Source organism: Ixodes scapularis, unplaced genomic scaffold (assembly GCF_016920785.2).
Source record: "Ixodes scapularis isolate PalLabHiFi unplaced genomic scaffold, ASM1692078v2 PGA_scaffold7__128_contigs__length_106722199, whole genome shotgun sequence".
Lineage (NCBI taxonomy): Eukaryota > Metazoa > Arthropoda > Arachnida > Ixodida > Ixodidae > Ixodes > Ixodes scapularis.
Genome location: NW_024609882.1, coordinates 27,811,197 through 27,825,003, shown reverse-complemented (window position 1 = coordinate 27,825,003; position 13,807 = coordinate 27,811,197). Strand labels below are relative to the sequence as shown.

The 13,807-nt window shown below is 46.2% G+C and overlaps 1 protein-coding gene across 5 annotated transcripts in view; it reads right to left on the bottom strand.

Moving 5' to 3' along the window:
• The window catches only part of LOC8051603 (histone-lysine N-methyltransferase SETDB1), a 167,778-nt gene that overhangs the window by 149,857 nt on the left and 4,114 nt on the right, over positions 1–13,807 (bottom strand). For 2 of the 5 annotated variants that reach the window (XM_029973633.4, XM_029973634.4), the window contains exon 1: positions 2,571–2,816. The exons of 1 other annotated variant lie outside the window; for it this stretch is intronic. The gene's annotated coding sequence lies outside the window, so the exon portion shown is untranslated. Of the gene's footprint in view, positions 1–2,570; positions 2,817–13,807 lie in introns of those variants that run through there. 2 more of the 5 variants (XM_029973637.4, XM_029973641.4) reach the window with 1 other exon arrangement.

Below are 13,807 nucleotides of genomic sequence, written 5' to 3'. Positions count from 1 at the left end.
TAGTGCCAGTAAGCTCATGTAGAGAGAAAAACATTCCAATTGAATATCGTTGCACAGCTCCTTTAAGTCCACATCGGCACATCACATTCTGTGTTACCACTGTCTTTGCTCACGCTATACGGCAAAGAAACGACTCCTCTGTTTGTAAAAAAAGAATGCGACGATTTTCCCCTTTTCGTTCCAACGTTGGTGTTCATGCTTCTAAGTTTCGAAAAATGAGTTTTAGAACACTGACTCCAGAAATTCCCGAAAAAAAAACTAAATGTTTCGAATGTTCCGGTCAAATCGGGAAACTATCTTTTGGCAGCGCATTTTTTCCATGGAAAGTGCCGCGAGCCAAACGACGCCTACGTCATCACTGACGTTACGTCGCGCCGCGGTGTGAGGACCAATGGCGGACGGGAGTAATAAAAGCACAAAATAGCAGACCCTCCTCCCCTACCGCAACCGCGCGCAGTCACGTGGTGGTGTGACGTAACACGACCGCAAGCAAGGGAGCGGGGAGGAAAGTACGCCACGCTGCCGCCATTTTGTGCGCGCCCCGCCTTTGAAATGGCGATCATGCAAGACGCGTGCAAAGACCGAAAAAACGCTCAAATATAGATAAAAACGAGACACAAGCACAGGGTGCACTGCCGACGTAGCCGGACTTCACAGGAAGCAGACAGGCCAGAGAAGACTCATGGCCACGTACTGCGTATTTCTGCAGCGAGCGTCCACTTGTGCGACTGCTTTAGAGCGATTGACAGCCTACGCAATGAGACACGAACTGCGAACAGAACAGAAACATGTCCACCGCTTTTGGCGTTGAATCTGTTCGGTTCCGTTATTCTTTTTCAGAACACCTCCTCGTCCGTCGATATATAATTTCTAATTTGTAAGTGGAAACCCACTATGTCCGAAGCGCGCATTGGGCAGCCTATCCGCGGTTTGAACACCATCAAAGCTGCCGCATGTATCAGAAAGAGAAAAAAAAATTACGAACTTAAGATTGAAAGAATGCTACTTTTGTGACACAGCTGATGCGCAAGACAAAGTATAAACTATAGTAAAACTTGCGCATAGCCTGTAGAACACGGAGTTATAGGAAGACAAACCGAGCACACAAACACAATGGCCAACATTCGAAGTACAATATGGCCGCCGATAACGGCCTCCCTCCCCGACACCGACTTGACCGGCTCACGCCAGATAACACCGCGCGGCAAAGTAGTCCGTATAACTTCACCTTTTTTAAAAACACTCTCAATTAGAAAAAAAAAAAAAAAAAGAGACTAACGTTATTTTTACTCCAGGCAGCGAAAGAGTAACTTCCAGAAGCAATTATTCAACTCCTAATCTACGTTGCGACGAAAGGAAGCACTATCGGGGACGAAATTTCGCAGGAAAGCATTTCGACTCCCAAATTACCCTGAAACTGTGCAATTTCCGTCTAGAATACAGCTTATCCCAGTACGCCAGAAGAGCAAAACGTACATAACAAAATAACGTGTCGACAAGGTGCCACAAACGTCACAGAAGCCGAATTTTGAAACAACGAGGACGCGAAAAACGCGGGAAGTCTAAATGGGAGCCACAGCGGAGTAACACAAAATAAAAACGCGCAGCAGAATGCCAACGTTCCCCCATTCCTTTAACCCCCCGTCGTGTTGCACCCGGTCGTTGATTTTACCCGGCTACGCACGGCATTATACGTAAATTCTCATATTCATCACGAAATGATGTATCGTGAGTGAGTCCCTAATGTTCGCGGAAAAGGGTCATCGTGACAAAGGAGAAGAGAAATAAGAAAAGTTTGTGCGTCGGAGTCCAGCAAAGCAGACGACAAACGCTGGCTTCGATTCGCGATTCGCCGCGATGGTTGCGCCTCGGAAGTGAACGGTCTGTCCTAAAACGTGGGCCATCAAATGTCAGTCACCCTGCACTGCTTCTGCGATGCGTGGGAGCCAAGTGTTTGTGAAAATCAAACGACAATCCTTTTTAAGAGGTTGCGAGGGTCGCTTCAGACCGGCATACACTTGCGGCGCACTTCTTGAGCCAAGGTACGAATTTCCCGTACAACTAACGCCATCTGTCGGCGAAGCCGGACTCTAGGACGCTGAAAAGGCCGGAAGCTTCGCGACATGTGAGGGTCGTGCGCCGCCTTCACGGCGTTCAAAACATAGTAATCCGCTGTGTGTCATGAGCCAAGTACACCCCCTACGACTGCCAGTGACCCCCGTCAAACAAATACAGCACCAGGTTTGTACGACATTCGTGTCAAGTGGCATCGGTGTGGCTTCTTCATTTTCGATCAGACAGCGTCTCAGCATGTGATATTCTAATTCTACTTGTGAAGATTTCAGAACGCTGCATTTACGTGCTTTTAGAAGACGCTAAAACCCTCGTTAAATCAAACGCCAGGCCAGGCTCCAACTGTTTAATTCTATAAAACGCGCGTAAAATGTTAATATATATATGTAAAAAGTGCAGTTATGTATCGCCATTTAGATGTTTCACGCAATGTTTAAATATCGCCAATCATTAAAAATATGCATGTATGTAATGACACACGTTAAATGAGTACTAACCTGTATGCAGGGAGACGACCACCAAGATCTGGGAGTCACGTGGGGCCGATAACAGATATAACACCACACACCCACGTTTTCGTGTTCACAATCGCGGTTGCACGCACCTCCGAAAAGCACGTTTCAAGCGCGAACACAAGACCAGCGCGCCGCACATGGCGCCACTGCGAGAAACTGGAAAACCGACCGAGGCCGGGAGAAAAAGATACACGAAGCAGAGTCGGCAGAGCGCAGACGCCGAATGGCGGAGGAACACGAAACGGGCGCGCGAGCGTAGCCGGAGGCAGCACTTCGGTTGCCTCGCGCCGCGTCCCGTGAAATAGTTCGGCGGCAGCTGACGGTTTACCGTGGACGGTGCTCGGGCAGCCAGCGAACATCGATGGCACCGAATGTGGGCACAGACCTCTCGCTTCACTTTATACAGTTAAACCATTCTGGGATCGGTGTGCGACGCTGACTCGTTCGAGGCGTGATTCTTCGAAGTGTATGCCTCGACCTGCACGTCTGTGTACTCGTACGCATACAAAGTATGCTTCCGCGGGATAAATGTGAGCATACCTTTTAGCCGACATGAAACAAAAATGGGTCCGGTTGGTTATGACTGTCTTTCTTTGAGCTTGCGTAGATGTACAGTCATGGGCGGAATCGCACAGAGCTATTTCTGGTGCGTTTTAGAACCTTCGAACGCCTAGCTCGGTGGTTTCCCAAGCCTCCCAAAACACAGTACCTCAGGCACGTCAGTGTTCGTACATCATGCAAAGCGATTTAGACTAGAACAGTTTTTTGGAAGTACTTAACATCCAACAGATATGAAGTCATGTTTTGAGCGCATTTGTTTTCAGTGTTGGAAATAGCTTTAAGTACATTGTACTTAAAGTACCACTTGAAGTAGGTATTGAAAACCTGTACATTACTGGTATGGAAAACTTGTACTTTACTTGAAGCACATTCTTCGAGTATTACTTTACTTAAAGTACTTTACTTAAAGTATTTTTTCTGGTACTTTCCGAGGAAAGCACAACTCCCGACTTCAAAGTACATACCCCAAATTCGGTACCGGTGAAATTCAGCTTCTTCAAGAACCACGCGCGCATGCTTGGCTTTCCCAGCACTATACGCACTTCCCGAGGTCGAGTATAAGAGTTCATTAACATTTAACAAAAAAAAAAAAAAGCATATAGCCATGTGAAAACGCACATGCATCGTCTTTCGAGACGTCATTCGGTCATTTTTCTGAGAAGTAATGGCGGCTATAAGATCGGTATAAATAAGTGCATTATAAGTTGATTATGTTAGTCGGAAAGCGAGAGTAAAACAAGTGTTCTGTGGCCAGTTGACTTTATCCAAAATTTGCTGCCATTTCCTAAAATAACTGATGCACCCCCCTTAATCCTAATCCTAAATCAATGCATATCCGTTAAAAAAACTGTAACCGGGATTGGAAAAACATCAGGAAAGATTGCGTTAAAAAGCAATTGTACTTTGGAAGTACATTAATATTTATAGTACTCCTTCACTTCAACCACATTCCACCCATGTATTTACTACTTTACTTGAACTACATAACCTCTCATTTGCTTTGTACTATACTTCAAGTACTTTTTTAGATGTTCTTTACCCAACAGTTTATTTTATACGAAGTACATTTTTGGTACTTGTGTTTATACTTTACCCAAACTACACCTTTCATCTATGTACATTACTGTAAAGCTCTAAGATTGTTTACGTTTAAACATATTCCTCCAAATGAACCTTCAATTAATGGTTAAATTTATTAGTGACACCATTTTGCTAGCTAAATATCACAACCTTTGCTCCTAAAAGCCAAAGGTTGGCATTTATGTAAGCAATATATCTAATTATAATACGTATGTGAATGCGTAATTACATTTGTGTTCGACTAGAACAAGTGGGAACAGCAACACCGCTGAAAAAATTCATATTTTGCTTTGAAAGCTTACCGTGTTTCCTGTCAGGTGAATGTACTGGAAGTACATCCCACTCAATGTACTTTCTACTGTACTTAAAGCACGAACTCTACCACTCACTTAGTACTTTCGTTAAAATATTTATTTTACAGGAATAGCAAAATTATAAAAAAACAAAAACGTTCTACGTTAGTTGGCAGGAAGTGACGTCATAGTGAAGCGTGCAGGCCTGGAGTTCCCAGGGTGGCCATTTTCTCATGACCTGAAAACTCTGGTGGAAGCGCCTTGGCAACTTTAGGAGAGACCGCAGGATCGGTTCAGCTTTCTATTATTTTCAATCTCTTTCTTCCTTATTTGCTCCTTCTCCCCAAAGCACGCGCGCCATATTTGAGTGCCGTAGCATAATGCAGGGACCTTGTCGATCGGTCGCTGACTCGCTGCTGATTTGTCCGGGTCCACGTGATCTCTTGCACTGATAAGAGCCGAGGCAGTAGTGTCAGCCCCTTTCAGCTAGCCTAATTAGGTCATGATCACTCCTATGTAAATATATAAATGTAAACGGTCATGTCACGAACTATTCAAACACGAGTCTGAATGGTTTTTGTCATGACGACATGACTAGACAGGCCAGTGTACACATTTTTCCTGCTCCATAGAACCTTGCCCTATACTTTCAGCCTCTTCTATGCTGCTGAAGGAACCGTTTGAATGGTGACAAATAGAGATTTTCCACACTTGTTAATCGAACGTGTAAACAGAAATCTCAAAACGAAAAAAAAGAAAAGTTTTATTTGGCAAGTAGCTGTGACAGAGAAAGTATATTCCAGTGAAGCGTCCCACGAACATTTACTGTGGAGATACCATTCATGAAAACCTGAAGGAGCACAATTTAAATCTGTGCAGTCTACTGCGCAACTGATTTGCGTACTTGAAGCGTGCGTAGGCGAAACAAAGCTTTACTGGCAACGAATATTGCATATGTCGTGGTTTATGGTGTGTTTTACAGTTTTCTTGTATTCCTATTACGGAATACTAGGAAGCGATGAAGTGAAACGGCCGTTCAAGTTTCCATTATTTATTTATTTATATATTTGCAGATATGGCGATGCCCACATATAAACGTAATAAAAAAAGCGCTAAAAAAAAGACGGTACAAAGTCGAAGAAACATACAAAGAATAGACGCTTTATTTCATTATGTCGATCAATTAACTAGTCCAGCAATCCACTATTTTACCCACAAATAGCCCGCTGGTCTTCTTAGCAGTACACTGGGTCGTTACCAAAAGTAGATGAGTGGAAAAATGAACGTATACAAAATAAAAACAACAACAAAACGACGTAGAGCATCCGATGTTGTTTAGCAGCTTCCTACTATTAACTGCCAGTACTGGGTACTTTGCGTGTACCTCAGGTACAAACCTAAGTATCTACTCTTATTTCTCCGTTACTGATATCTTAGGCATAATTTCTAGTAATTTGTAGCTACGGCAAGTTCTTTTTCTACAGGTCCTTTTCTGGTATCACCAATAAAATGACGAAGTGCTCATACTTGCACAGGGGTCTGCTAAATAGTACAATCATAGCAAGGCACTGCGGTTCACACAGATGTCCCAACAGACGTCAAACTTGGTAGACATTGACAATGGAATTGCCCATATTTTGGACAAAGCGTCCGTGCGTGAAGCATTTCTGAATGGCGTGAACGAACCGTGCAGAGAGGTTAGGCGCTGCCATCAAATTAGACAATTTACAAAAACCGTTTCTTCGGTCGTGTTTCATTGCGACATCTTTAGCTGACCAACATCGTTTCGAAATATTCAAGGTTTTGAGAGGATATTAGTAACGTAGTACGGCGTAGGTTTGACTCATAGTATTCCTCAAATGACTAAGGAGAAAACCCAGTGTCCCTAGTAATTCTTCCCAGTTAAAATGGTTCTGGTGCATCAGCCGCACAATTAATGTTCTAAACTGCTTTCTTATTTGTTAGTTATATCAAAACATTGCGAGAGGGAAACAAAAAAAAGAAGGTATCTCTGAAGTAACTATCTGCATCTAGGACCCTAGGTGCGGACAGCGGCAATATGATCGGCACAGTTTAGTGGTAAAGCTGAAAGGGGTAAAAAGCCGCAATCGGGTACCTCCAACGTGCTAAGCTATGAAATCCACTAAGCTAATGAAACCCCTTTCGTAACAGCATGACATATCCTGAGTTCCGCATGACTTCTGTGCCGTCCTGACCTGAACGTCTCTGGGTCAGCTCACGTGTCCGTACCCTATATAGCTCCTCCCAGTTCTTTACACTTTGGCAGAGTGAACGCTTGAGAGGAGGCGACCTCCTCTCCATTCTTTTTCTCTGCTAAAGGGAAAAATAGGTGGGAGGAGCTTCCACTTTATTCTTAACCTGTCACCGACTATAGGATACATTAGGTGAAGTCGCCGGACCAATGAGCTACCAGAGAGGAACGCCGACCGGAGCACACGAAATGCTCCATAAGGCGCTTCGAGCGTTGTCGTGCATGGTAGTCAGGCTACATAGTACTGACCAGGGTTGGACAGGATGCTCGACAAGAGTAATTCTACTTCAGATACTATTTGGAGTACAACTGAAGTTACCTTCACCGCAATGTATCTTGAGTTAGAGTACAGATACTAGGAAACGTAATTCAATTACTTTCGAAGATACGTCCGTATAGCGTAGAGGGAATCAAAAATAAACTATTAGAGAGAAAAAAAAAAAAGAAGCTTGTATCTTCTTTTGGTGTTCTCTTCTTGTTTCCTTCCGTTTTTTTCTTTTGTTGTCATTTTGCGTCTATAAGCGTTGAGTTGTTTCTCGTTCTGAGTTCGGTCGTTTCCGTCCCAAGTTTGTAATCGGTTCAGCCCATCCCTATTCCCGTAAAATATTCCAGCGAGACATTTCTTCGAAGAAATTTTGATTTGAGAGAATTAGTACAAGATATGGTGAAAAAAAAAAAAAAAAAGAAAAACGTAATTAAGTCAGGGTAGAAAATACTCTCGATCAAACGTATTTGCAAGATATAAAAGTACCATCGAAAATATTTGAAATACAGTATTTTGAGTAGAGTATTTGATATTGCCACGAATCCGGGACCGACCCATCTCATTATCAGAAGGGTAGACGCAGGGTTGTTATCGCGTTCCCGTCACCTTTAAAGCGTGACCCTACAGCACGGCTGATAACAATAATCGCTCCTTCGAGTGTCGGGACGGGATCGAGTCAAAATTTCGCAACGTCTAATAGACCTGTTTCGAAAGTCACGTGCCTATTATCAAAAGGTCGGGACCACTGCACAATGGCGGAACAGCCGACATCGTGGAACGTGCAAGTCATTCCATAAGATAGCAAACATCCGAGCTTGGCCGACGCTATAGGAGCCGGCGAGCCAATCAAATAGCGTCGAAAGAGCAACGTCACTGCACTCAGCACTACCTTTTTTTTTAATCTTTTTGTTGGTGTGTTTTGCTTTTTCATCCAACCAAACGCCTAAAGGGTGCCGTGACGTTGAGATTTTAGTCCGCCATTGCGCAGAGATTCTACAACGGCCAACAGAGGGCAGTCTTTCGAAAGGGGTTTATTGGGGGTGCGACATTCATAGCCTTCACAGTGGAAGAGAAACCCCCGACAATCGGTTTCCTAAAACAATGTTAAATCTAGGAATGACACTGAGCTATTCGTTTCGAACCTGGTTTCTTTCCCATATCTATATAGTAATATACGCGAAAAAGGAAACCTTATTCGACAGCCTGAATATCACGCGACAGGCGACACTCCAAAGGCAAACAGCCGAGGTCGGTGATTGTTTATCTGCCACGCTGCAGGTTCGGAATAACCTCCCTGGATCCAACCCTTCGACAACAAAATGGGTCGATTCCGATAGCCCGGATCCCAGGGCGCGGAAGCGTGCCTGGGTTTGAGAGTGTTCCCAGCTGCTCGATCGGGGGTCACGTGGTCTACGGGCCGCGTTTGGGGTAGCGGCTCCCTACTTGATTCAACCTCTCTCTCTCTCTCTCTCTCTCTACCCCCCCCCCCCCCCCCCCGGATCATCTTCCCCACCACGCGGCGACGCACGCATGCGCATGAGCAACCAACCTGCGCAGTCCGCCATTAAATTGTAAAAGTTCTCCCCCTTTTCGATCCCTAAGGCGCGGCAGCGATCGAAGCGCCTCACGCGGGATGGGGAGTTTATATTATGTCTTGCGACCGCGCGTTTTACCATAGAGAAGCTTTTACAACCGTAGAAGTGTGCATAACCCCCCTTCCCCTCCCCCCTCAAAAGAAAAAGAAAAAGAGAAGTTAGCGTTTGCAGAACGTGTATCAAGCGCGGGAGAAAATATATATTCTCAATGAGTTGGCGAAATGCACTATCGCTTACGGACGAAATCCGAACAGCGGATCGCGTAGTCCAGGTTGCAATGTTTTCTAATTTTTTTCCTTCCCGGATACCAGACACGGAACCCGTGTGACTAATAACTACAAGAAACAGAAATTAAGAAAAGTTTTCGAGGGAAGGGAAGTCTCGGGAGGAGGAAGCGGACGGAAAGCTGGAGAGAGGAGGGTGTCTTCCCCTCTCCTCTCCAGCCTTCCGTTTGCTTCCTGCTTCCCAGCATTCCTTTAGGCGGCACAGCGTGCACCGAAGAACGCGCGCTCCGCTGTTCGCATTTCATTCGTACTCGATAGTAGACCAATTGTGGTACTACTGTAGCCCGTTTGGGGTTAACAAGCCTTCCAAATCCATAAAAGAAAAAAAGAGAGAAAAAAAAAAAAAGAACGCGTGTTACTTTTGGCTTGATACCAGATACGAAAATATGAACAGCAGAGGTCGAGTATCACAATCAGATAACCCATGCAGACAAGTGTGTAAACAAAAACGAAAAAGCAGGTCGCTCACTCAACGTCTGAGTTCCCCAAGGTTGAATTGATGGCGTTCGACCGTGATCCGAAAAGATTCGCCGTTTGATGTAGCGGTCAAAAGGTTATGCAGACGAAGTTACGCTCCGTGACTTCGTCTGCTACTTGCGCAGGAGTTGCTGTGACGTCAGGAAGACGCCGAGCTTTGATTGGCTCTGCTTGGAAGATACTGGGTAGACCTCAAGGCAACCTGCTCTGAGGTCTACCCACTATTCTTCAATTAAGGCCCGTTCACACTCTTGCGACTGCTTGCGACCTCTTAAACCTGGGTTCCTTAAAACTTCTTAAACCAGAAAACACACTGGCGCCATCTATTGGGAAGCAGTGTAAACTCGGCGGTCCGGCATATGTTTTTTTTTATTTCTCGCGCAATATCCCTTTTTTTTTTTGGCTCGAAAAGCTTTTGTCAATGTTATAAACGAGCCTTTCTATGGGTATTACGCACATTTGACCTCGGAAATCCCGCAAAACCTTCGCTTTTGTGAAATGCAGTTCTAGGGTCACCGCATAGATGGCGCCACAATGTCAGTGTGTTCCCTCATTCCAGAAACATTTAAGAAGTTGTAAGAGATCTCGTCTCTCTCAGTCGTACTCGGTCGCAAGAGTGTGAACGGGCTTTTAGAGCTCAGAGCTCGGCGTCTTTCTGACGTCACAGCAATTCCTACGCAAGAAGCAGACGAACTTGAAATATGGTATACTCCGTCTCGCACTAAGTCCTACCGCTGCCAACGCCATCATCCGATGGAGACAATCAAGCAGTGCCAAAAGTGCATCGTCATGGCACTCGTTCGTCGTCTTTGGGCACGTTCCCTATAACCGGCTCTTTGGAGCGCTGACAGCGTGACGATGTAGGTTTAAGGAAGCTAATGGCGCCTCAGAGCAGAAGACTGAACTGAATGCCGCCATTTTGTTCCAGCGGAATGTGCTTTGTCATTTGTATTGGTTGTCGTTACTTCTAAAAAGTATCGAGGGACTTTATCTAAACCAACTACGCGCAGTACATGAGGAGTGATCCTGAGCACATTTTGTTTTTTTCGTGTTTGATCGATTTAGCGGGCGATAAGAAACACACAAAGATGATGGGCGCCATGTCACGAACTAGACATATCTTTCGAGTTACGTATACAATTCATATTGTACTTTCGCGAACTCGCTCTCGCGCGCGTATAGAGCCCCGCGTCGGTGGCGTTTTATATATGTCTGCATTTTGAGACCATTGTGAACGTTTGGTCTTGTGTGAAACTGCTCTTGTGATCGTGGCTTCGAATGTTTTGTATCGTTTATAGCTGCTAGCTCTCATAAGCTTCGTTCGTTTTTTTTTTTTTTTTGTCATTGTATGCAGTTGCTTTTGTGATGCTCATGGGTTGCTTTGCGCTCTGGTGCTAAAAAGAAACCTCTGACATTGGTTGCCTAGATGGCCCCGGAATGCCGCTAAACTCAATATAAGCAGACGCCAGAAGACCGCGGAGGTCTCGGCTCCTGGACACCACCAAGCCTTGACCGTCACCCTTCCTCTGATGATCAACTTGTAGATTCGATTTTGCCAGGGAGCGCCACCGTCGATCCGCCATCTTCGAGGTCTCGGTTTGACTGGCTTGGGTACGCTACGCGGTTGTCCGCTGCTAGTGTGTGCTAATTTCATATCGTTGAAGCTTCGTTGAACAGAAGAGAGAAGAAAAGTTGGTCCCGGGGGCGGGCCGTTTTCCTTGTTGCCGCCGAGTACCGTGTGTAAAGCCTGAATCGCATGTAAGCAATTTGGCGAGCGACGGGACGAGACGAGCGACAGCGACGAGACAAGCGACGACGACCCGCTTCGCTGTCGCTCGGTCACTCGCGCGACGTGGCAAACCGCATGAAAGCGACGGGAGCAAGCGACCCTTTCTGGAAATCCAAAAACCGAGCGACGCGACGACCGACCGCGAGAAATCTCCGTCGCTCGTCGCCGACTCCCGTCGCTGTCGCCATCGCTCGCCAAATCGCTTACATGCGGTTTTTAAATCGCTTGGGCTAATGAAAAATGCGCCGCATTTCTCATATGCTGCGGACTCTGTGAGCCGCACGGTATGTCTCTGCACAGGAACGAACACCGAAGGCACGACGTATGTACGACACAGTGGCGATGGAGCAACACGGTTACACGGCCGTAGTACAGAAAATCCGCTAGAGAAAAACAATAAAGAAACTAGCAAAACAAAACAAAGAGTAATCACACCGTGCTACAAAAGCACCAAAGTAGAAAAATTAGTTCTTGCAAGAGCTACCGCCGTCGGCACGGCGGGCGACACGGAGCGCTTCATGGAGCCGAGGGAGCAACGCGGCCGCGGTAAACGAGTCCGATAGCGACAAAAACGAACTAAAACACACAAAAAATACTCCCACGGCGATTCAAAAGCACCAAAGTATAAGAATAGCCCCTAGTTTCGATCAAAAAGACCCTTTAAAGTTGTAAAATACTGCTAAACCACGCTCAAAAGGTCCGGCCAGATGGCATTCGCGATAGCAAGAGACCTCGAAGATGGCGACCGTGGTGGGCGATGCCAGCGAACCTAGCGAGTGATGTCAAGTGAATGTCACCTATAGCTGTGTAACCTTCCGCCCTCTCTAACTGTCAAACTTGGGACCCCTTACGGCTGTGGAGGAGTTTGGCTCGCCCGCTCTTGTAGCGACTCCTGTTTGTCGGCTGTGGTCGGGGCACCCGCTGGAGATGTGGCCAGGAGGAGGACAGCACAGCAGGGGAAGTCGCCAGAGCTTATCACCCCCCTCCCCTCTCCCTCTCCCCTCCCTCCCTCCCTCCCTCCTCCTCCTCCTCCTCCTCCTCCTCCTCCTCCTCCCCCCCCCCCGCTCCGCCGCATGTCGACGAAACGATCTGTAGATGAAACGTCAGTCGACGAACTGAATGCCACTGGACAAAAATTTAGATCCGGATCCGCGGATATGCGCATTCGCAGCCCCTGAAATCAGCATCCGATCCACAATCCGCCAAAATGTGTCTAATTTTTATCCGCATCCGCCAGTTTACTGCGGATATCTGCGGATATGCAGGGCTCCAAAACTTCAGTTCGACGTTCAGCGCACTGCCGTTGAACTGACAGCCCCAACTTTGGCGAGAAGGTTGATAACGTTGCGATATAACATATTAAACAGCTAAAGCACGTATCAAAGTCTACAGAAAAAAAAAAAAAAAATTACAGAGACTTTGCAGTACAGCCAAGAAAACCCCGATAACGTTCTTTGCAGCCAGTCACATTTACAAGAGCTAGTTTAGTAAGTCATACAACTCGGCTATCAAGCCGCTTGTGAAATTTGGTAGTGTCGGTTCAACGTCAGTGCGCTGTACATCGAACTGAAGTTTTGCGGTGTCGTATATGTGACAAGGGGCGTAAGAATATACCGTTTTTTTTTAAGTGATGATGTATGGGAGTGATTCTAAGTCTGCATTCTAAGACTTCACTTTATGTCAGTTGGTTAATAAACCGTTATTTGGACCGATTGGAAGTACAAGTAAAAAGACTCCGTTTATTACGCAACAAAAGTTTGTCGCGTAGTAAACGGAGTCTTTTTACTTCTACTTCTTAGCACCAATAAGAAAACTCGGAGCCCAAAGCAAACATGAGCATGACAAAAACAAGCGCATAGACAAGACAAAACACATTTCGAACGAAGTTCACAAGATCAGTAAGAACAAGACGAAGCACGTACGAAGGCATCATCACAAGACCAGGCGCGTACACGGAAAATCAGTAATCGAAAGAAGTACGCGAGTACATAAACAACGAAACAAATCTATAAGGCAGCAAAAACAAACCCCACTCAACATGTGGAATCCCATGGCCTCCGAGATCCCGAAGCACGGGAATGCTTCGCGCGCGAGCTTCGGGATTCTCGGAGGCTATGGGAAACCATTCCAAAACTCCCTGAACCAGAGCTTCAGACAGAACAGTTCGTGGACCAGGGGGCCGTAAACATGTCAGAAAAAGACACGGACCGTGTCACTTGACACCCCTAGCGGGGTCTTCGCGAACCACTTCGAAGGAGAGACGTTATATGTCTCGCGGCGGCGACCGGCGGCCGACTACACATAGGGGAACCAGCGGAGGGGCCGCCCAAATCACAGTAAAAATAAGCCAACAAAGCCGCGAAGGCATAACTTCGCGACAGTATAAATCACCGATCGAAGGTTGCTGGCTGCCGGAGAGGAGGGGGGTGGGGGGACGACCTAGAGGTTCTGGTGTTCGATTCAGGCGCGGAAGCTTTACTCGAACTTCAAAAAGAGCACACAATAAAACGAAGATGCTTGCAACAATTGCCGTGTAGACGACAATTGCGAAACAACGCCTCGGCGTCAGGTGTCCTACTGCGTGCGGTGAGGACGACTGATAG